We start from the raw sequence: 22,236 nt of genomic DNA, 5'->3' as shown, positions 1-22,236 counted from the left end.
GTGGATCAAGAAAATAAATATCAGTTAGATGGATATGGAACTGTGAGGCCATCAGCTTTTCAAACACCTTTCCTAGAAACAGGATATTTTGGAACAGCATATAATTATATAGGTGTCTCAGACCAAAAATTGGTTTTCCAATCTCTTCTTAAAAACTTCCAGTATTGGAGCATGGACAACTTCTGGGGGCAAGCCACTCCACTAATTAATTATTCTCATTGTCAGAAAATTTCTCCTTATTTCTAGGTTGAATCTCTCCTTGATCAGTTTCCACCCATTGCTTCTTGTCCTGCCCTCAGGTGCTTTGGAGAATAGCTTGACCCCTTCCTCCACTCTGTGACAGCCCCTCAAATATTGGAAGACCTCTATCCTGTCTCCCCTGGTCCTTCTCTTCCCTAGACTAGCCAAGACCAGTTCCTGCAACCGTTCTTCATATGTTTTAGTCTCCAGTCCCCTAATCCTCTTTGTTGTTCTTCTCTGCACTTTTTCTAGAGTCTCAACATCTTTTTTGTATCGTGGTGATCAAAACTGGATGTAGTACTCTAGGTGAGGTCTTACCAGTTGAGTATAAACCAGGACTAACCCCTCACGTGATCTTGATTTTATCCCTCTGTTATCGTAATTATCCAAAATAAAATACTTCCCCCCCCTTCTTTCTCTCACGTTAAATTAATTTAGGGTGAATGTTGGAGTTAATTTGCATTTCCACAGAAAATTAGGAGAAACAAGGGAAATGTTCTCTAAAATCCTGACAGGTCATCCTCGACGTACAACAGTGACCGTTTGAAGTTACAACAGCCCTTTAAAATGGCCATTTTTCACACTTATGACCATTGTGGCATACCCACGGTCACCTGATCACAATTCAGACGCTTGGCAACTGACTTGTACTGCTGATGGTTGCAGTCTACCGGGGTCATGTGATCAGTTCTTGCAAGCTTCTGAGAAGCAAAGTGAATGGGGGAAAACCGTGTTGCTAACTTAAGAACTGCAGGGATTCACTTAACAACGGTGGCAAGAAAAGTCATAAAATGCTGCAAAATTCACTTCACCAATGTCTCCCTTAGCAACAGAAGTTTGGGGCTCAATTTTGGTTGTACGTGAAGGACTTCATTTCACTTAATTGTGCAGATTTACTAATAATGCCTTGTAACCTTTGCATGGATCCTCTCTTCATTCAGGGAAGGTAGAATGCTGCCTAAATTGAGATTTCTCGCCCAGATTGCTAGAATCAATATGCAGCGATGTTATTACAGTATATCTCTCTCTGACTCAGCTGTCCAACAACACTCAGCATCATAATCATGCAAATTAAATACAAATTCTTTTAAAAAATTGCCCCCATTAAAATGATCTATTAATGTGGAAAGGCTCCTGTACTTAAGGGGTGTGTGTGTGACTGTAACTGCGTGACCTTGCCATTGGCACAACTCAGACCTGGCAGACCTGGAAGATATTTACACCTCTGGGATTAATTTTATTGTAAGGAATTAACTTTTGGCAAAGCTCTCTTTGCTACCAAGAGGGATTTAAAAAAAATATATAACCCTGATAACAGCTGCTTTTTTAAAAAAATAATAATTGTAAAGTAGGAATGAAACCGAGCAAACGTCCAAACTCGCAAATGGTAGGAATTTTCTCCTTTTTCTGCATTCATTTTATCTCCCAGCCTTTCACAACAATGACAGGATTTATTAGTTAAAATCAGTTTGTAAAATCTTAACCTTTCTGTGATGACCCAAAGGGGCATGGCACAAAGACAACACAGTCAGATAAGCAATAAGAGTCCCTTTATTGTCTCCAATTTTGCTTCCAATGTCCAGGTTACCTTTGGCTGGAGAAAAACTCTCCCAGGAACAGCCTTTAATGTAGAAAATTTAGTCCAAAACAAGGTACACAAACTGTAACTTAAAATCCAAACAAACCAAACTGAAGTAATTAGCTTGACAGGGCAGGAGAAGGAATGTCAGACTTGAAAGCACAGCAACCTCACACGGTTGGGAAGATGCCAGGAACACAAATAAGACACAGCAATTCACGTTTTCTCCCCACAGCTTGCTGTGCGCAGCTTCCTTTTTTATACATTGTGTTCCCAGCTGCAGCTAATGAAGGGAATCAGGGCCCTTTCCTCCCCTATAAGCCATGCAACTCCCGTTGCTCCCTTCTCTGTTCCTCCTTGCGTGCCCTAGGATGAAGAGGAGGTGGGCCTGGGTCTTCCTCTGAATTCCCTCTCCCTACCTCTCCCCTGATCTGCCCAGTTGGACTTTGCCCTTCCCCAGTTTCTTCCACAGCTAATGGAGCCACACTCCCATTCCCTGTCAGCTGTTTGTCTTCCTCCTCTGAGTCAGATTCTGACAGGGTCCTGACATTTTTCACTGCAGCTGAGCTATAAAGACTCACAATTTGGAACATTGCAAAGCCTCTGAAAATCAAACTAGGATCAACTCAATCCAAGACCTTTAATTGGTCTCATCAAGCATGTTGTGTGAAGGTGGGTATTGTACTACTTTCCGAAATCTTGGAAGGTCTTCTAATCCAATCTCCTGTTCAAGCATGAGATCTTATTCCATCCTGGACAAATGGCCGTCCAGTCTTTTCTTGAAAACTTCCAGTGATGGAGCACCTACAGCTTCTGAAGGCAAGCCTTTCCACTGGTTGATTGTTCTCACTGTCAGAAAATTTCTCCTAGGTTTGATGTTACTTATTTTCTGCCTACTGGTGCTTTGGTGAATAGGTTGACCTCAACTTCTTCTTTTCTTGTTATACATATATACATTTTACTTCATCATTTATAATCTCCTTATTTAATATATTAATTACTAATTAATCTAATCATAACTATGAATATTTCGACCTTGTTTTCTACTATATAACCATTGATAAAATCGATTCCATGTTTTATAATATTTGGACTCTCCTTTGTCTTTTATTTCTAAAGTAAACCTATCTGATTCTGCACATGCCATAATTTTTTATTATTATTTCTGTTTCTGGAGATATAATTTCATTTTTCCAATATTGTGCATATAATATTCTAGCTGCTGTCAATACATGTACTGTTAGATACATTATTTCCTTCTTATTTTTTTCTGATATTATTCCAAGAAGCAAAAAATCTGGTTTAAATGGAATACGCTCTCCCACCATTTGTTCTATCCATGTTTGAATCAGTCTCCAATATGTTTTTGCAACATTGCAAGTCGTGCTGGCAGAAGATACCATCTGTAAAACATCTGATAAAGATTTTCTTTATAAGCCATAGCCAATGTTATTTTCTTATTTGTGGTCCAAAATTTTTGCCATTTAGCCAATTCAATATTATAACTGATTTATTTTTTTTGCCCATGCCACCATTGTTTATTTAACTTCCTCAAGTTTGTATTCTAATAAATATCTATACAATATTTTTATTAATTTATCATCTGTCTCCAACAATAGCTTATCCAGAATTGTTAATTCTTTATTAATACCCAGTGTTTTTCTGTCTTGTGTGTATCTTGATTATATTTATAAATAAGACCACCATTCTATATTTACCCCTTGTGCTACTAGTTCTAATCTAATTTTCAGTACTGCTTGTTCATTCAGACCCCCCACTTCTTAAGGTTCAATGGTGAAAAAATGGCCTAGTTCATAAAACACAGTGTGTTTTCTTAGTTTTGATCTGTTGCATGCCATGATCTCCAAGCCCCTGGCTTTTACATCATGGTTGATGGCTTCATTTGATGGCCAGGAGAACTTATTCAACGACCCACAGTTGAAGAAACAGAGTCTTAGAATCTGGCATGGAGCCAGTCAATGGCTTATTAGGGCATAAGAGTTTTTTTAAAAAAGGTGCTTCAAGGAAGATTAGTGGTTGGGATCATACTTAACCTTTTTCAGGGGAGATCAAAGGTCAGAGGGGGTGGTGCAACAATTCCATGCTAAGGACAATTTATTAGTTTGTTCTTTTCTCAAAGAATGCTAAGCCTCCACTAGTCTTCGGTCACACTTTTCACATTTCCTGTCTCAACATGTGAAAGGTGAATTTATTTAAAAAGGATCATATTCAGAACAGTTTGGAGGGGCACATGAAATGATTTAGGGCTGACAGCAGATCAACACCTGAGCTAGAAAGAGAATTGCTGGGGCTTGGCATGGACTGCACATGTGTGGAAACCTCTTTTGCTACTTGATGTCCCTGGGGAGAAAGCAGAAGGGTGCAAAGCAAATAAGCAATGTGAAAGTCAGAATAACAGAGTCGGAAGGGACCTTGGAGGTCTTCTAGTCCAACCCCCTGCTCAAGCAGGAGACTATGTACCATGTCAGACAAATGGCTATCCAATCTTTTTTTGAACATATCCAGTGATGGAGCATCCACAACTTCTGGAGGCAAGTAGTTCCACTGATTAATTGTTTTCCCTGCTGGAAAATTTCTTCTTAATTCAAGATTGGATCTCCCTTTGATAAATGTCCATCCGGTGCTTCTTGTCCTGCCTTCAGGTGCTTTGGAGAATAGCTTGACCCTCTCTTCTTTGTAGCAGCCCCACAAATATTGGAAGACTGTTACCATGTCACTCCTAGTCCTTTTCTTCATTAGACTAGATGTACGGACTTCCTACAACTGTTCTTCATATGTTTCATATGTCATCTGAAGTCTGTCTACATGACTTTGTAGAGTAGCATTGCTTAAGCTGGAAGCCATCAAGGATTTGGAGAAGAAGAAGAAGAAGAAGAAGAAGAAGAAGAAGAAGAAGAAGAAGAAGAAGAAGAAGAAGAAGAAGAAGAAGAAGAAGAAGAAGAAGAAGAAGAAGAAGAAGAAGAAGAGGAGGAGGAGGAGGAGGAGGAGGAGGAGGAGGAGGAGGAGGAGGAGGAGGAGGAGGAGGAGGAGGAGGAGGAGGAGGAGGAGGAGGAGGAGGAGGAGCTTTGTAGAAGAGAGTGTCTAAGAGGCCATGCCTTAGAAAGAGTTAATCTTTCTTTTTTGCTCAACAAAGCACATTGCGACATTACTGGTCCCTGCTCACCACCAGATGACTTGCCAGGCCTGATTGGCAGCATTACTTGCCATTCTCCACCATGCGCACTTGCAAACTTCTCCCCCCCCCACCAAAAGAGAGAAACTGGAGGAAAGTTGAGTAGAAATGCAAGTTTGTCATTGAGCAGAGCTGAGAAGAAGGAAAGCGGGGTGGGGGGTGGGGGGTGGGGAACGATAAGATCACAGCCTCCAGTGCTTTCTTTATGGGAACATCCTCGGTGTGATATATGTCTGCACTTAGTGAAAGAATTGTGTCACCGCCAACATATTTTTTAAAATGCTGTGACTGTCAGGCCCTGAAAGAGAGAGAGAAAAAAAAGAAAATGTTGATGCAAAAGGCAGCTGAGAGGAGTGGAGAGTTCCTTCACTCCGAAGTTAGCCTTCACCACTTCTGTAAAGCCTTTGATTCAGTGGTACACGACAAACTACTCCTAAAACTAAAATCTTATGATATCTCTGGACACCTGCATAACTGGATAGAAGCATTCCTGTCAAACAGACAACAAATGGTCAAAATCGGGAGCGTACTATCAAATTCTGTACCTGTCAACAGTGGTGTCTCCCCAAGGCAGTGTTCTAGGACCAAATCTCTTCATTCTCTACATAAATGACCTCTGTGATCATATTAAGAGCAACTGCGTTCTCTTCGCTGATGATGTAGAGCTATTCAACACCACAGACAATACTGCTACCCTTCAAAAAGACCTTGACTATGTATCAGAATGGTCAAACAAATGGCAACTTCAAATCTCAACAAATAAATGCTCTATTTTATATATTGGCAAAAAAATAATCAGAAAATAAAATACAAGCTGAATAGTCAAGACCTTGTTGATGATCCAGACTCTGTCAAGGATCTTGGAGTACTCATCTCTAATGATCTAAGTGCTGGAGCCCACTGTAACTACATAGCCAAAAAGGCATTAAGAGTTGTTAGCCTAATCTTATGTAGCTTTTTCTCTGGTAATATTATACTAATAACTAGAGCATACAAAACATTTGCTAGACCAATACTCGAATACAGCTCATCAGTCTGGAACCCACATTACGTATCTGATATTAACACAGTTGAGAAAGTCCAGAAATATTTCACAAGAAGAGTTCTCCACTCCTCTACTTGTTGCAGAATACCTTATGCCACCAGACTTGAAATTCTAGACCTAGAAAACTTAGAACTACACCGCCTTTGGTCCGATCTAAGTATAGTATATAAAATCATACATTGCAATGTCCTACTGTCAATGAATACTTCAGCTTCAACCATAACAATACAAGAGCAAACAATAGATACAAACTCAAGGTTAATTGCACCAAACTTGATTGCAGGAAGTACAACGTCAGCAACAGAGTGGTCAATGTCTGGAATACTCTACCTGACTCTGTGGTTTCTTCCCCAAACCCCAAAAACTTTGACCTTAGACTGTCTACTGTTGACCTCATCCCTTTCCTAAGAGGTCTGTAGGGGGCATGCATAAGCGCACTAATGTGCCTACCGTCCCTGTCCTATTGTTTCTTTTATTTTTCTTATATGTATCTATGTATTCATAACTAAGTTTTTACTTATACCTATTATCTTGTAAGCAATTGACAAACCAAATAAAATAAAATAAATAAATAAAAATTCAATCAACGCTAGTCATACAAATATTTAAAAAAATGGACATCCCAAACACTCATTTGCATTACAAAATGCTGAACGATGCTGCTTTGTCATCGGCCTTAACCAAGGATTTGGAGATCCAGAAAAGCACATAAGTGACTGTGTAGTTGAAACTGTTGTTGGTTTGAAAGCAAGCATGTGTAGCGAAGAACAGCTAAAGGAGGACATTCTGGTACAGGATATGTTGCTCTCCCATGCAGTTGGCTTAAGACAAATAGCAATAGCACTTAGACTTATATACTACTTCATAGTGCTTTATAGCCCTCTTTAAGGCTATAAGTGGTTTACACAGTCAGCACATTGCCCCCAACAATCTGGGTCCTCATATAATGTTACAATACTTGAGGGGCTGCCACAGAGAGGAGGAGGGGGGTCGAGCTATTTTCCAAGGCACCTGAAGGCCGGACAAGGAATAATGGATGGAAACTGATCAAGGAGAGATCAATTCAACCTGGAAATAAGGAGAAATTTTCTGACAGGGAGAACAATCAACCCATGGAACAGAAGTTGCCTTCGGAAGTTGTGGGAGCTTCATTGCTGGAAGCTTTCAAGAAGAGACTGGACAGGGTCTCCTGCTTGGGCAGGGGGGTTGGGTTAGATGACCTACAAGGTCCCTTCCAACTCCGTTATCTGTTAAAAAAATCTGAAATTGCCAATGTAAGAGGTTTTGAAGGTATTTTCCTGTTTGCCTCCATTCCTTCCAAGACAGAGATAAAAGGTGAGGAACTGGTTTGGTCTCTGTAGCCCGTACAGGACATCAGGCTTAATTTAAAGACAGTGAGCCAATGCCACTGGCTCTTTAAGGAAGAGTCTTTATTTACTGTTAGTAAATCTGCCAGACAAAGCAGGCCATTACTTATGCATTCGCTTTTCTACCACCACTATTACTACCACTGCTACCCCGCCTTCCCACTCCTTGCACCGAAGAAGGTGAAAATAATAGAATAAACATCATATACTTCATTATGATATCGGTTTACACTTCCAAGCATACACAGAAAGAGGCCATTTCATCAAGCTAATTGCTTGAAAGTAAAAGAGAGAGAACTTTTAGCTATTAGTCTATTATGGGGCTTTTTTCTTAATCACAAATTGGGGGCCCTGGATCCCCAGGGAGGATATGTATTCTAATTTACAATTGAACTACAGATCCAAGCAATCAATCTTGGGCAGCACTTTTACAATGTAATTGCTACAACATCTCAAATAAGAGAGAGAGAGAGAAAGAAAGCGAGACAGAGAGAGAGACAGAGAGACAGAGAGAAAGTGAGACACACAGAGAGAGACAGAGAGAAAGAGAGAGAGAGAAGAGAGAGAAAGAGAAAGAGAAAGAGAAGAGAGAGAAAGAGAGAGAGAGAGAGAGAGAGAGAGAGAGAAAAGAGAGATAGAGAAAGAGAGAGAGAGAGAGAGAGAGAGAGAGAGAGAGAGAGAGAGAGAGAGAGAGAGAGAGAGAGAGAGGAGGAAACATGGAGTGCCTACTTAAAATGGGGGTGTTTACCAGGCATTGGTTTAGGATGGGGATTCAGAGAAGGGGACACACACACACACACACATATACCACATAGACATGAATATGCAATGAGGGCTCATTAGTGCCCTTGTGTTGCCATGACGAATGGCATTATACTCAGACCGATGCGGCCTAAACATGAATTTTATAACGACCCATTTATCATGGCTTGTCATGGGTTCCTCCACAGTTTCTCCCAACCAGCTTTTGCACCTTTTCTAGTCTGGCTTCAGAATTCCCCCTCCCATCTCTTTCTTCATGTCTTCAGTTATGGACTCACTGCTCTCTTGGAAGAGCGGAAATGCTCAGCAAGTTAGGTGGAAGCTTCGGTGATGGAGGAATCCATCAGAACAGATATTGTTGTTGTTCCATCACTAAATGGTGTCCGACTCTTTGCAATCTCATGGACCACTGCATGCCAGCCCTTCATTGTCCTCCATTGTCTCCCAGAGTTTGCCCAAATTCACATGCATTGTGTTGGTGACACTATCTAACCATCTCATCCTCTGTTGTTCAAAGGTACACACATAGACTGGGTGAAACCAGGCTTAATAGCAGTAACTGTGAGAGGGATCTTGGAGTCTTAGTGGACAACCAGTTAAATATGAGCCAGCAGTGTGCAGTAGCAGCCAAAAAAGCCAATGCAATCCTAAGTGGCATTAACAGAGGGATTCAATCAAGATCACGTGAAGTACTAATACCACTCTATAAAGCTTCAGTAAGACCATACCTAGAATACTGCATCCAGTTTTGGTCACCACACTATAAAAAGTTGTTGAGACTCTAGAAAAAGTGCAGAAAAGAGCAATTAGGATGATTAGGGGACTGGGGGCTAAAAGATATGAAGAACGGTTGCAGGTACTGAGTCTGGCTAGTCTAGTGAAGAGAAGGACCAGGAGAGACAGGATAGCAGTCTTCCAATATTTGAGGGGTTGCCACAGAGAGGAGGAAAGGGTCAAGCTATCTTCCAAAGCACCTGAAGGCCAGACAAGGAATAATGGGTGGAAACTGAGATTCAGCCTGGAAATAAGGAGAAATTTTCTGACAGTGAAAACAATCAACCCATGGAACAGAAGTTGCCTTTAGAAGTTGTGGAGATTCATCACTGGAGGTTTTCAAGAAGAGATTGGTCTGCCATCTGTCAGAAATGGTGTAGGGTCTCCTGCTTGAGTGGGGGGTTGGACTAGATGACTACAAGGTTCCTTCCAACTCTGTTAATCTGTCCCTTTCTCCTTTTGCCTTCAATCTTTCCCAATGTCAAATAACATCTCCAGTTAGATTTGGGACCTGTCTGTTCTGCTAAGTGCTCGAGTTATGTGTTTGGGACCACACTCTTCAAAATAGATGGAACAAGATAAAAAAAACCAGGGGAAACCATTTCAGAAACCAAATATAGTTTTTAAATTATAATCAGATTAATCCATGCAGGTAAATAACGTTGTTGTTATTATTTCCATGTACTGAATGATCTCATTTTCTTAAATTCGACTCTGAGATATACTGAAGTCTATGTTTTGAAGGAATTTACGTAGTTTTGGGAGGTGCATGTTGGGCTAAACTGCCATAATAGAAAGCTTCAGAAATGTTAAAGTCAAAACAAGAGTGTAGTTATGCAACAACAAAAAAGAAGCATGATCAAAGGGTTATGTGTATCTATTGGGTTTCATTGCATTTAGATGGACACTAACCAAGGAGAGAAGCAACCTGGAAATAAGGAGAAACTTCCTAATGGTGAGAACAATTAACCAGTGGAATGACTTCCTTCCAGAAGTTGTGGGTGCTCCATCACTGAAGGCTTTTAAGAAGAGATTGAACAGCCACATGTCTGAAATAGTAGAGGGTTTCCTGTTTAAGAAGGGGGCTGGACTAGAAGACCTCCAAGGTCCCTTCCAGCTCTATTTCAACCAATTGATTGATAAAACCTACGTATCTCCCTAGCCATAAGTGATTCTCCTTTTTTCACCCAAACAACTTATATAATCATAGGGTTGGAAGGGACCTTGGAGGTCTTTTAGTCTTTTAGTCTAAATCCCTGCCAAGGCAGGAGTCCTCATAGCATCTTAGACAAACTGTGGCCATTCTTTTATTCAAAACTTCCAGAGGTGGTAGCATCCACAACTCTGGGAGGCAAGCTGTTCCAACTAAGATGGCCTACTTAACGTTTCCCCTCTCCAGGAAGTAGAAGGGACATGGATGAGGTGGCAAGCAGATACATCTATGACTTCTACCTTATTTCAGATAATGAAACATTGTTCCATAGATTTGAGTCCTTGTTCCATCTTAGGCACAAAACCAACTGGGAGAATAGAATGAAATGGAAGAATAGAATAGAATAGAATAGAATAGAATAGAATAGAATATTGGGATGAAGAATAGAATAGAATAGAATAGAATAGAATAGAATATTGGGATGAAGAATAGAATAGAAATAGAAATAGAAATAGAAATAGAAATAGAAATAGAATAGAATAGAATAGAATAGAATAGAATAGAATAGAATAGAACAGAACAGAATAGAATAGAATTCTTTATTGACCAAGTGTGATTGGGCACACAAGGAATTTGTTTCCTGTGCATAAGCTCCCAGTGTACATACAAACCACAAAGTGACAGATCATAGATCATAAATCATAATTACAATCATTAATCAAAAGATACAAATAACGAGTGATAAATTATAACATACCAATAGGAGAAGGTAGTAGGGAAGGTGAGAAAGATAAGAAAGATGAGAAGATAATAGCAATATAGCCTACTACATGAGTAAATATCTTCAGGCCTAAGACAGTGCTGTGGGAATTAGGAGTTCAACAGAATGATGATGGCACGGGGGTGGGTGGGGGACGGGGACACGTGATCTTTGTGTCTAGTTGTTTTGGGACACAATGCCCTAAAGCACCAGGCCAGACTTGGATCCGTCGTACACACTCAGATCTAGCAAGAAGACACCACTTGTAAAATCTTGCCAAGAAAATTGCAAGGACTCATCCAGGTGCCATTGAAGTCTCTCTTCATACTCTACATAAACGACCTCTGTGATCATATTAAGAGCAATTGCGTTCTCTTCGCCGATGATGTAAAGCTGTTCAATACCACAGACAATACTGCTACCCTACAAAAAGATCTTGACTATGTATCTGAATGGTCAAACAAATGGCAACTTCAAATCTCAACAAATAAATGCTCTGTCTTACATATTGGCAAAAAAAATCAGAAAATAAAATACAAGCTGAATAGTCAAGATCTTGTTGATGACCCAAGCTCTGTAAAGGACCTTGGAATACTCACCTCTAATGATCTAAGTGCTAGAGCCCACTGCAACTACATAGCCAAAAAGGCATTAAGAGTTGTTAACTTAATCCTACGTAGCTTTTTCTCTGGTAATATCACACTACTAACCAGAGCATACAAAACATTTGCTAGACCAATACTCGAATACAGTTCATCAGTCTGGAACCCTCATTACTATCTGATATTAGCACAATTGAGAAAGTCCAGAAATATTTCACAAGAAGAGTTCTCCACTCCTCTACTCGTTGTAGAATACCTTATGCCACCAGACTTGAAATTCTAAAACTAGAAAACCTTGAATTACGCCGTCTTCGGTCTGACTTAAGCATGGTATATAAAATCATACATTGCAATGTCCTACCTGTCAATGAATACTTCAGCTTCAACCATAACAATACAAGAGCACACAATAGATACAAACTCAAAGTAAACCGCACCAAACTTGATTGCAGGAAATACGACTTCAGCAATAGAGTGGTCAATGTCTGGAATACTCTACCCGACTCTATAGTCTCTTCCCCAAACCCCAAAAACTTTAACCTTAGACTGTCTACTATTGACCTCACCCCTTTCCTAAGAGGTCTGTAGGGGCGTGCATAAAGCGCACCAACGTGCCTACCATCCCTGTCCTATTGTTTCTCTTATTCTTTTATTTTTCTTATATGTACCCTTTTCATGTATTCACAACTATGTATACACTTATACTTATTATCTTGTAAACAATTGGCAAATCAAATAAATAAATAAATAAAATAAAATAAAGTCAACATTGAACTGAAGGTACCTCCACAAACCCCAGCCACTCAGTTTGTTGCATTCTTCAACTCAAAAAGGTGTGACAAAAAGGTTGAAAAACCATTTCCCCCTAGTTTCATCAGTCAAATTCAGTGCAAAGAGAAGGAGTTGCAGCAGCTGCAACATTTGATTCACGAGGTTATGTATTGTAGCCCTTACACTGAAAGTTGCTTATGATATATTATGAAATAATGAAAGTTGCTTATGAAAGTTGCTTGTGGCTTGTACTGACAGGACTGCACATATAATCTAGTGCAGTTCTCTCTGAAGTCATTGTGGTAAACATGACATTAGACTGGAAAATTTCCTGAATTTTGTTAGAGCAGAGAATACAAGTTGAGGCCATAAATGCTCCCCAAAAGTTTTGGCTTGAGCCTGAGGTCCAAATATCATACAGACCCACAAAAGATTTTAAATTTGGTTAAAAAGGAAGCCATACCAAAACAAGTTAGGTGAGGTGGTCGGGGACCTTTGAAAGTTCTTATTAAGTTCCTGAAGTTTTCAGTGGGAGAAAAGGGGGAGTTTATTACACAAAGGACTGCAGAAGAATCATATTAAAATATACTTGCCTTTTATAAAATGAAAATCAAAATGCAATGAAATAAAATTTTGTTTAGCCTTGGTATCACCCACTATTCCCCCCACATTTTCTGCTTTGGTTAAAGAAACAATAAAACACACTTTTAAAACTCTACCAGCTTATGCACAAAGAAAGACTCTACACTATAATTTTGTGTAAAGTTTTATGCAAATTCTTTCTACCATAACCAACATCTTCTCTGGAGAGACCAAGAAAACCTTAGTTTACTATTCTTAGGTAAACAGGATGTTTGAAAAGCGTCCAAGTTGTTGTTGTTTTTTTGCTTGTTTGTTTTGTTTTAAATGCATGATTTGTGCCCCTGTGTGAAATGCTAGATTTTTTAAAAAATATGGTTACAACACCGTTTTTAACACTGTTTTCCCATCTTTAAATCTCCCACCAATGGCTTTAAAATGTTGATCTGAGGAATAAAATCTGAATGCATAAACTGGAGCTACGGGTTGCAGTAGATGGAGGAAAATAAAGATCTCTCTCTCTCTCTAGATAATTCAAACTTCAGACTGTGAAACAATTTGGAATGAGACGTTGTGTAATATTGTAGATGTGAGAGACAGCAAGATAAAGAAAGAATTTATTCCATTTCATATGAAATTTGCTAGCTAGCTATGTTTCGATCCATCTTTTGTCATCTCTGCAAAATGTTGCAATCTTCTCTACCTTTCCCATTCTGCCTGTCTCAGTTCGCCTTCAGCATTGGTTTAGAGGAGTTAACAGTATGCAGATTATTAATGTTTCAAACAAATTAATGCTCCTTATATGAGCAAGAAACATGGCTATCTTTACAGTGACGGAGTCGCTGTTAAAGAAGGAAAGATTATTTGATTGGATAGGATTCACATTTTCCTAATGAAAAAGCCTAAACAAACTTTTGAAACAAATCAGCAAGTTTCCTTCTCTCTCTCTCTCTCTCTCTCTCTCTCTCTCTCTCTCTCTCTCTCTCTCCCTTCTCCCTGGCCTTGTTGTGGTCTAAACTGACATCTTCAGTCATTAATGAGTTAATAAGAATCTCGGCTTCATCTGAGGAGAGATAAGGTGAAAAGAAAGGAGAGCTTTGTACACATAATGACAGGTTCCCAGTTGTCTTCTAAGATGCCATGGGTCAGCCATGTTAAGAATGTGTGTGTCCAATCATCTGCTGATGTTTATCAGCCAGCCTGGAGCACAAACCTGACACAGGCCAGTTGGGGAGTTGAATGAATAAAGAGCAGACTCGGAGGCTCTGGAAGAGGGCGGAGGGGGGGGGGAGCTAAGGAGTGTGGAATTGCTATATATACTAAAACATGATGACACAAGCCATCAGTACACCAATTACAAGACAAGTTATTGGAGGAAGATGAGGCATGCCTTCAGACAGGGCTTAGAAGGAGCAAAGGGTGGTAGCTGGTACTCTCACCCCAATAAAAGGACTGAGTGGCAGGGCTAGATAATTTTAGATCAGGCCCTTCATGGATCTGCAGAGATCCTCTTTCAATGCTCTCCTTAATTCCATTGTAAAGGTAAAGGTTCCCCTCTCACATACGTGCTAGTTGTTTCTGGCTCTAGGGGGCGGTGCTCAACTCTGTTACAAAGCCGAAGAGCCAGCGCTGTCCGAAGACGTCTCCGTGGTCATGTGGCCAGCAGGACTAAACGCCGAAGGTGCCCAGAACACTGTTACCTTCCCACCAAAGTGATCCCTATTTTTCTACTTGCATTTTTTTTACATGCTTTCAAACTGCTAGGTTGGCAGAAGCTGGGATGAGTAACGGGAGCTCACGCTAGGGATTTGAACCACCAAACTGCCGACCTTTCTGATCGACAAGCTCAGCGTTTTAGCCACTGAGCCATTGCATCCCTGGGAAGCCCACAACATTATTATGTTAAACTGAACAACAGAGTGGGAAGGGACCTTGTAGGTCATCTAGTCCAACCCTCCCACCCAAGCAGGAGACCCTCCACCATTTCTGACCAAAGGCAGTCCAGTCTCTTCTTGAAAGCTTCCAGTGAGGAAGCTCCCACAACTTTTTTTTTTGAATAAAATAGTTTATTTAAGATTCATACATTTAAAACATTTAAAAACAAACAAATATATAAACAAATATATATAAATATATACATTTTGCAGCAGGTGTTGAGCTATGGTTACACATTGTTTTAATCTCCCTAACGTTGACGTGATCTACCTTGTTACAGTACCTTCCTTGTTCTTTTAATGTTTTAATTTCACAGAATGTTTTATGATTAAGCACTGTCTTCCATAATTTCAAGACCTCCGCACCTTCCCCTTTCTTTTGCCTACTCCTCTGGGGTCTAGAAGCCGGCAACCAGCGAAACTCAGAGTCTCCTAGAAGCCGCCAACCAGTGAAACTCAGAGTCTCCTAGAAGCCGCCAACCAGCGAAACTCAGAGTCTCCTAGAAGCCGCCAACCAGCGAAACTCAGAGTCTTTCAGAGTGGCAATCTGCTCCTCAGTTCCACACCGACACAGCGCCCAACCGGAAGCCCACGACTTCTGAAGGCAAGCTGTTGTAGGGAAGGATGGCATGTTTTCAAATGACCAAGAGCATCTGTAACTGCAAACATGCCCAATGGGACACTCACAAGTGCATATCTACAGAAAGATATACAGGTAATCCTCGACTTACAACAGTTGATTTAGCGAGCATTCAAAGTTTCAACAGCCCTGAAAAAGGTGATTTTTGGCCGTTTTTCACAGTTGCGGAACCTCTGAAGCATCCCCATGATTGTGCGATCAAAATCCAGATGCTTGGCAGTGTTGGTTGCCATGTCCCAAGGTCATGTGACCTTTCTATGGGACCCACCCTAGAGAAATCCCTGCTGTAATATGTTCAGAGGTGGTATATTCAGCAGGTTCTGACCAGTTTTGCAGAGCCAGTAGTGGAAATTTTGAGTAGTCTGGAGAACCGGCAAATCCCACCTCTGACTGGAGATTTTACAGTATCCTTCCCTTGCCACGCCCACCAAGACACGCCCACAGAACTGGTAGTAAAATAATTTGAATCCCACCACTGAATTCATATATCTTTTGTTCCTAAATCTCAGACCTGCAGCGTTTTCACATGATAGGCAACTATATAGACAATGAACCTTGCAAAATCAGCAGAAGTTTAGAGTTTTGGAAGCTTGTGAGATCTTCCAAAGAGGTTGCACAAGAATACTAAGTTCGCATAAGCTCAGGTGTCTGGGAAGACTCTCATGCAAGTTCCTCAAAAGCTCCTGAGAGGGTAATCTTGAGAGATTTTGTGCGTGAAATAGCATGGCAAGGCTAGCTAGAATATGCCTGGATATAATTTTAATATATACATAATGTTAGTATATAGAGCTGCTATACAGAGAGGAAGGGGATCAAGCTATTTTCCAAAGCACCTGATAACCAGGCAAGGAATAATGGATGGAAACCGACCAAGGAGAGATTCAACCTGGAAATAAGGAGAAATTTTCTGACAGTGAGAACAATCAACCAATGGAACAGAAGTTGCCTTCAGAAGTTGTGGGAGCTTCATCCCTGGAGGCTTTCAAGAAGTGATTGGGCTGCTATCAGTCACAAATGGTGTAGGGTCTCCTACTTGGTTTGGGGTGGGTTTGGACTAGATGACCTACATCAGAGTTGGTCTCTTCCAACTCTGTTCATCTGTGTAGAATGTACTGTACTCCTGCCCACCTAGCAGTTCAAAAGCATGCAAATGCGAGTAGATAAATAGGTAAAACTTCAATGGGAAGCTAAGAGCATTCTGTGTGTCTTGGCATCTGGTCATGCTGAGCCATATGATCATGGAAGCACATTTGGACAACGCTGTTGGACATGACTGGAAAGGAGAACCTTTACCTTTGTATACATTAATGCCAGGGGTTCCCAACCTCCAGGCCACAACCCACTCCCGGTTCCTGGCCAGTTTGAAAGTGGACCATGGGAATGATGAGAAAATATGCATGCATGAAGCTCCATTCTCAGGAACAGAGGACGCTTGCACTCATGCACGAAGCTCCACTCGTGTGAGTGGAGGTCGCGTTCACTTAACAACGGTGTTCCTAACTTAACAACAGCAGAGATTCACTTAATAACTGTGGCAAGAAAGGTCGCCAACAATTGTCAACAGAAATTTTGGGCTCAACTGTGGTTGTAATTTAAGGACTACCTGTGTTCACTCAAACCACCTCATTATCTTGGCTGTCTTATCAAGAAATAAATGTAGGAACACCATAGTCTGTTGATGTAAGTTTCTGCACAATTTTCTTTTCCTTTGAAAGACATCCTAAGAGCATATTAAATGAGAACTGCAAGGAAAACATGCAGGAGAATTTATCTGCCTAACACAACTGGAATTGAATTTCTCATCTATATTCTTAAACTGCCCATATGTTCTCCTTAAGTGCTTGTGCTCTAAGTTGGTCTATTCATTTTCTAACAAATAAGGTAGGTTTTTTGTTTTGTTTTTGTTTTTAAAAAATGCAAGTGCTTGGAAACTCTTTCTTCTTTAATTTGAAAATTAACTTGTTGCCTAAAGGTAACACTTCACTGTTGACAAAATAATGGTAAGAGATTGACCTTTTCATGAATGGATTACAGGCAAGAAATAATACGTTTTGTCACAGAGCATTAACTGTATTAGTAGAAAAAAGGGAGGAAAAGGGTATGTGTGGAGCTTACGTTGTCAGTGACTCCCTTAAAAATATTAATTATACCTGTTAAGAAACACTGGATGCAGCTGAATTTGCTTTATGGCTCCAAAGATTGGCATCTCTTAAATTTCCTCCCTTTATGGCTTTGGCTCAAACATAATACAAAGAGCACGAAGTGAAAAAGTCGGAATGAAAAATGCAGTTTTCTACTGCTGACTTGGAAGGATTGCTGGTCTGGAATCCTTCTAAGGGGCAGAATAAACATTTAATTGGTGAAGTAGATCATGTTACTCACTTGGTCATCTTGTAAAGACTTATCAGCTCTGTTCAGCTGTTCATGACATATATTTTCAGAATGGGAGTTGGGCACATTCAGGAGATGGGGAGCATATTTGAAATTGGAGGAGCATTGATGGGCATGGAATGGCTTGATGGGGAGCACAGGCAGGCACAAAACACCCATCTATCAATAAATTTAAAAAGGTGGCCTCAGATACAGACTTCAGGAACTGTGAGAGGGATCTTGGAGTCCTAGTGGACAATCATTTGAATATGAGCTAGCAGCATGCAGCAGCAGCCAAAAAAACCAATGCAATTCTAGGCTGCATTAACAGAAGTATAGAATCAAGAACAAGGGAGGTACTAATACTACTCTACAAAGCCTTAATAAGACCACACCTAGAGTACTGAATCCAACTTCGGTCACCACACTATAAAAAAAGATGTTGAGACTCTGGAAAGAGTGCAGAGAAGAAGCTAAAACAGATGGAGAATGGTTGTAGGAACTGGGTATGTTTAGTCTAATAAGGAGAAGGACTATGGCTGACATGATAACAGCGTTCCAATATTTGAGAGACTGTCACAAAGAAGAGAGGGAATCAATCTATTTTCAAAAGCAAGACTAGAAACAATGGATGGAAACCAAACAAGGAAAGGAGGAGCAACCTAGAACAAAGGAGAAATCTTCCAATGGTGAGGACAATTAACCCATGGAACAGCTTGCTTCCAGAAATTGTGGGTGCTCCATCACTAGAGATTTTCAAGAAGAGATCAGAGAGCCATTTGTCTGGAATGGCATTGGGTCTCCTGATTGAGCAGGGGGGTTGGACTAGAAGACCTCTAAGGTCCCTTTCAATTCTGCTATTCTGATATTTCACTCCTACCCTTCTTCTCACATTTTCAGAATGCTTCCTTCTACCCTTTCTTCCTTTACCATTTGTAAGAACCTTATATATATATATATATATATATATATATATATATATATATATATATATATATATATATATATATACATACATACACACACACACACACACACACACACACACACACACACACATATATATACGAAACGTTGCCTAGATACTTTGAATCTTACGCGGGAGAAAACCCGAATACCAAAGATCCACACACACACACACACACACACACACACACACACACACACACACACACACACACACACACACATATATATATATATATATATATATATATATATATATATATATATATATATATATATATATATATATATATCAAAGCTAGTTTGGCAGCAATCAGCTTTTCATTGTGTTTTTAACCAAAAGAATTAAGAAGAAAGAAACAAACAAAAGTCATAAGTAGGGCAGGACCTATTGGAAAATGCTGAGAAAGGATTCCCTGGACAAAGTCTTTTCTATTTGGCCTAAAATGCTTATTTTTAAAAAATGCTAAAGTAGACCCATGGACATTATTATGTAATCTGATGCTCAATGTTGGTCAGGGGACCCAGGGCAAATATGTGGGAAAGGTGATGCTCTAAAATCCCAGGGCATTGGCTTGTGTCCATGCATTGTACACGCATGGCTCATTGTCCATGGATCTGTCAAGTGTGAAAGACCAGATCCACAAGCGAAGGTCTTATTAAATTGATTTATTGCTACTCTGCACAGGAATCTTCTCAACTAACAGTTACTACCTGCTCAGAGTTGGATGAGGAAGCTACGGAATTCAAAGGGGATCGGACTTAGTCTGTTGGTGGCTATGAAGGGATTCTAGGCTGATTCCTTTTTTAACTCCACCCCCAGGCTCTGCCACTCCTACTTCTACAGGATTCCTGCTTTGTATGGATCCTTTGGTGAGCTCCAAAATAGATTACAGTCTTCCACCACCCCTAGCTTGTTCTTTGTTCAAGCTATTTGTTGGTCTCTTCATTGCCTCCCTTCTTCATTTTTAACTTCATTACACCGCCGTGAAAATTGTGCGCTTTGAAATGTTATAGCTATGATGTACAAATAATTGAGTAAATGTCCAACATGCTCTTCTTTCTTTCTTTCTTTTTTATAAAACTTCAGAGAAGTCGTATGTAGTGAATAAACCACATGAGTTGTGGCTTGTTATGCAGATGGATTCCACGTTTTCCTGTCCCCTCTCCGCCTCCTAGATCCACTTTGAAATGTTTTGAATTAGAATAGCTTACTCAAGGTCACTGAAGGCATATGGTCCTGTTCAAAACTTTAAACAAAACATTAGTTTTTACAACCCTTTGTAATTTGGTATTGTATACAACATGGCCATCCGCGGGCTCACTGTAATCTTTTTTCAGTGGGTGACAGAAATATGAGAAGCAAATTTATAAGCCATTTAGCGAAGCATTTAATCAATTTCATGCATAGGCAATAACTCCAATTGCTTTGCTTTATCAATCTTCCTTTTATTTTTATGCCCCCCCTCCTCCCATCGCCCACAGGAACTCTCTTGCCCCATTTCCAAATACTGGAAAAAAATGGAACAGATCAAAAAAAGGCTTTGGAAAACATTGGGTAGTGGAGTGCAACTTTCTTGGCGAGGATGTTAGAGATTCCGTGATTTGGGGAGATGGTTGAAGGGTTTTGGAAGAGAGGAAGTTGTGTGTGTATGTGTTGGTTTGTGTTTTTTTAAGAAAAGGTCCCTTAGTAAGATGCTGCACAGTCACAAGCTACAAAATTATTCATTAAACAGCCTTTGCCTACGATGGCAGCCTGACACTGTGCAGGCTGCTGGTTTGAACTCGCTGGGTAGGGGCTGAACCTAGGGAGGTGTGTAGCACTGTGGATTAAAACAGGAAATAAATAGTTATATTGGGGGTATTGAAGGAAGCTGAAAAGCTGAGATTCAATTTCCATTCCAGGCTGGCTTATACCATAAGGGAAATGAGATAGCAGCCTCAGGCAGTAGATATGGGGGATCAGAAAAGGGACTGGCAGCAACAGCTGTCTCACATCTATTGTTCCAGAGCTCCTGAGCATGGAATGTAAAATAGATACTGGCTGGAAATAGAATGATTAATTAATCCTTCCAAAAAGAAAATCCCTCTGGGTTCAATAGGACTAACAACACCCAGATAAATGTGCAGAGGATTGCAACTTTAAGCTGCGGTCCTAAACTTCTTGTGGTACTTTAGTTACAGTAAGGTGCAGGAAAGTCACTTGGTTTTGTGTTTGAATAGACCTGTCGAAACAGGGGAAGGACTTACAGTTCTCCAGATGTTGTTGAAGAACATTTCTAAGCAGGTTCAAGACCTCACAGCCAAGGTGAAGCATGCCACAGGTCATAACTCAACAGCCTCTGGAGGTCCAAAGCTCTTTTGGAGATCTCAGTGTACTCTAGATGTGCTATGACTATACTTCCCAAAGTTCTAAACCAAGTTTTGACTGAACCGCCCAAGAATTCTGGAGGTCACATTGAACCCAGAGGGAACATTTATGGAAGAGACCTAATTTGTGAAAGCTGATATTCCTCAGGTTTAACCTCTCATGGACTGGATTCACAGATTGAAATTTTAATGCGGCCGATTTGTTTTCTGGCATGAATTCACACAATGGTGCTTTAAGTAAATCAGAGTACTGTGACTTGCGTAATAAATCATGGTCGAAAACTCTCTTTCAACACATTGCAAAAACCACATCCCATCTGTTTCATTAGGGCAGGCCCTAAATAAATAATTAAATAAATAAATCCACATTCTTTTCCTTTCCCTGTACCCTGTTTTTCAAAGCATCACTTTTTATACCTGTAAAAGAAGGTGGCTGTACTTAACGTTAGCTTCTCGCCATAAAACGACACACAGTTCTAGCAATCATAATTTACAACAAGCACAATAGATTCTGGCACACAACTTGTATACTGCAAGAAATGTTAATCTATTATTAAGTTTTCAGGGCAACATGGAGTGTTTCTTTGCTCCCCTTCTTTTATCTGTAAAGGAAAATGCCCTTGTTAAAAAAAGGGAGAGAGAGAAGGAGAGAGAGAGAGAGAAAGGGAGGAAGGGAGGGAGAGCAAACATGGTATTTGTGGCTTTTATACTGCAGGAGAGGTTAATTCTCACAAATAAGTCTCCCCTACTTTCTTTCCTATTCAGAAAATGAAAATGATGTACCCCATAGGCTTAAACAAGCAAAAAAGAACAAGTAGAAGAAAACTTGTATACAAGGAAAATATTCCAATAATTAATGTATGTGCTATCTAAAGCAACTGACAGGTAGGTCATAAATGTTATGGCCCAGCTGTGTTTGATCTGTATCTGGAAATGCTTAAAGGGACAAACAGGTAATTCCAGCTCCTCCTGCAAGGACCGAGGGTTCCCCCACCCCCTTCCAGCAATTTGACAAGTCACTTGACTGCTTCATCTAAATTAAGTAGGATGGGAGCATTTAAGCGATTTTCCTGTTCTGACGTTTGAGATCGAGCTAAAGATCTGGGCCTGCAGAAATCCATAGAACATGGT

This window comes from Notechis scutatus, chromosome 11, assembly GCF_049901735.1.
Source record: "Notechis scutatus isolate UNSWTSFEM ecotype Mainland chromosome 11, rNotScu1.2, whole genome shotgun sequence".
NCBI classification, from domain to species: Eukaryota; Metazoa; Chordata; class Lepidosauria; order Squamata; family Elapidae; genus Notechis; species Notechis scutatus.
Note: the sequence above shows the minus strand (reverse complement) of the source record.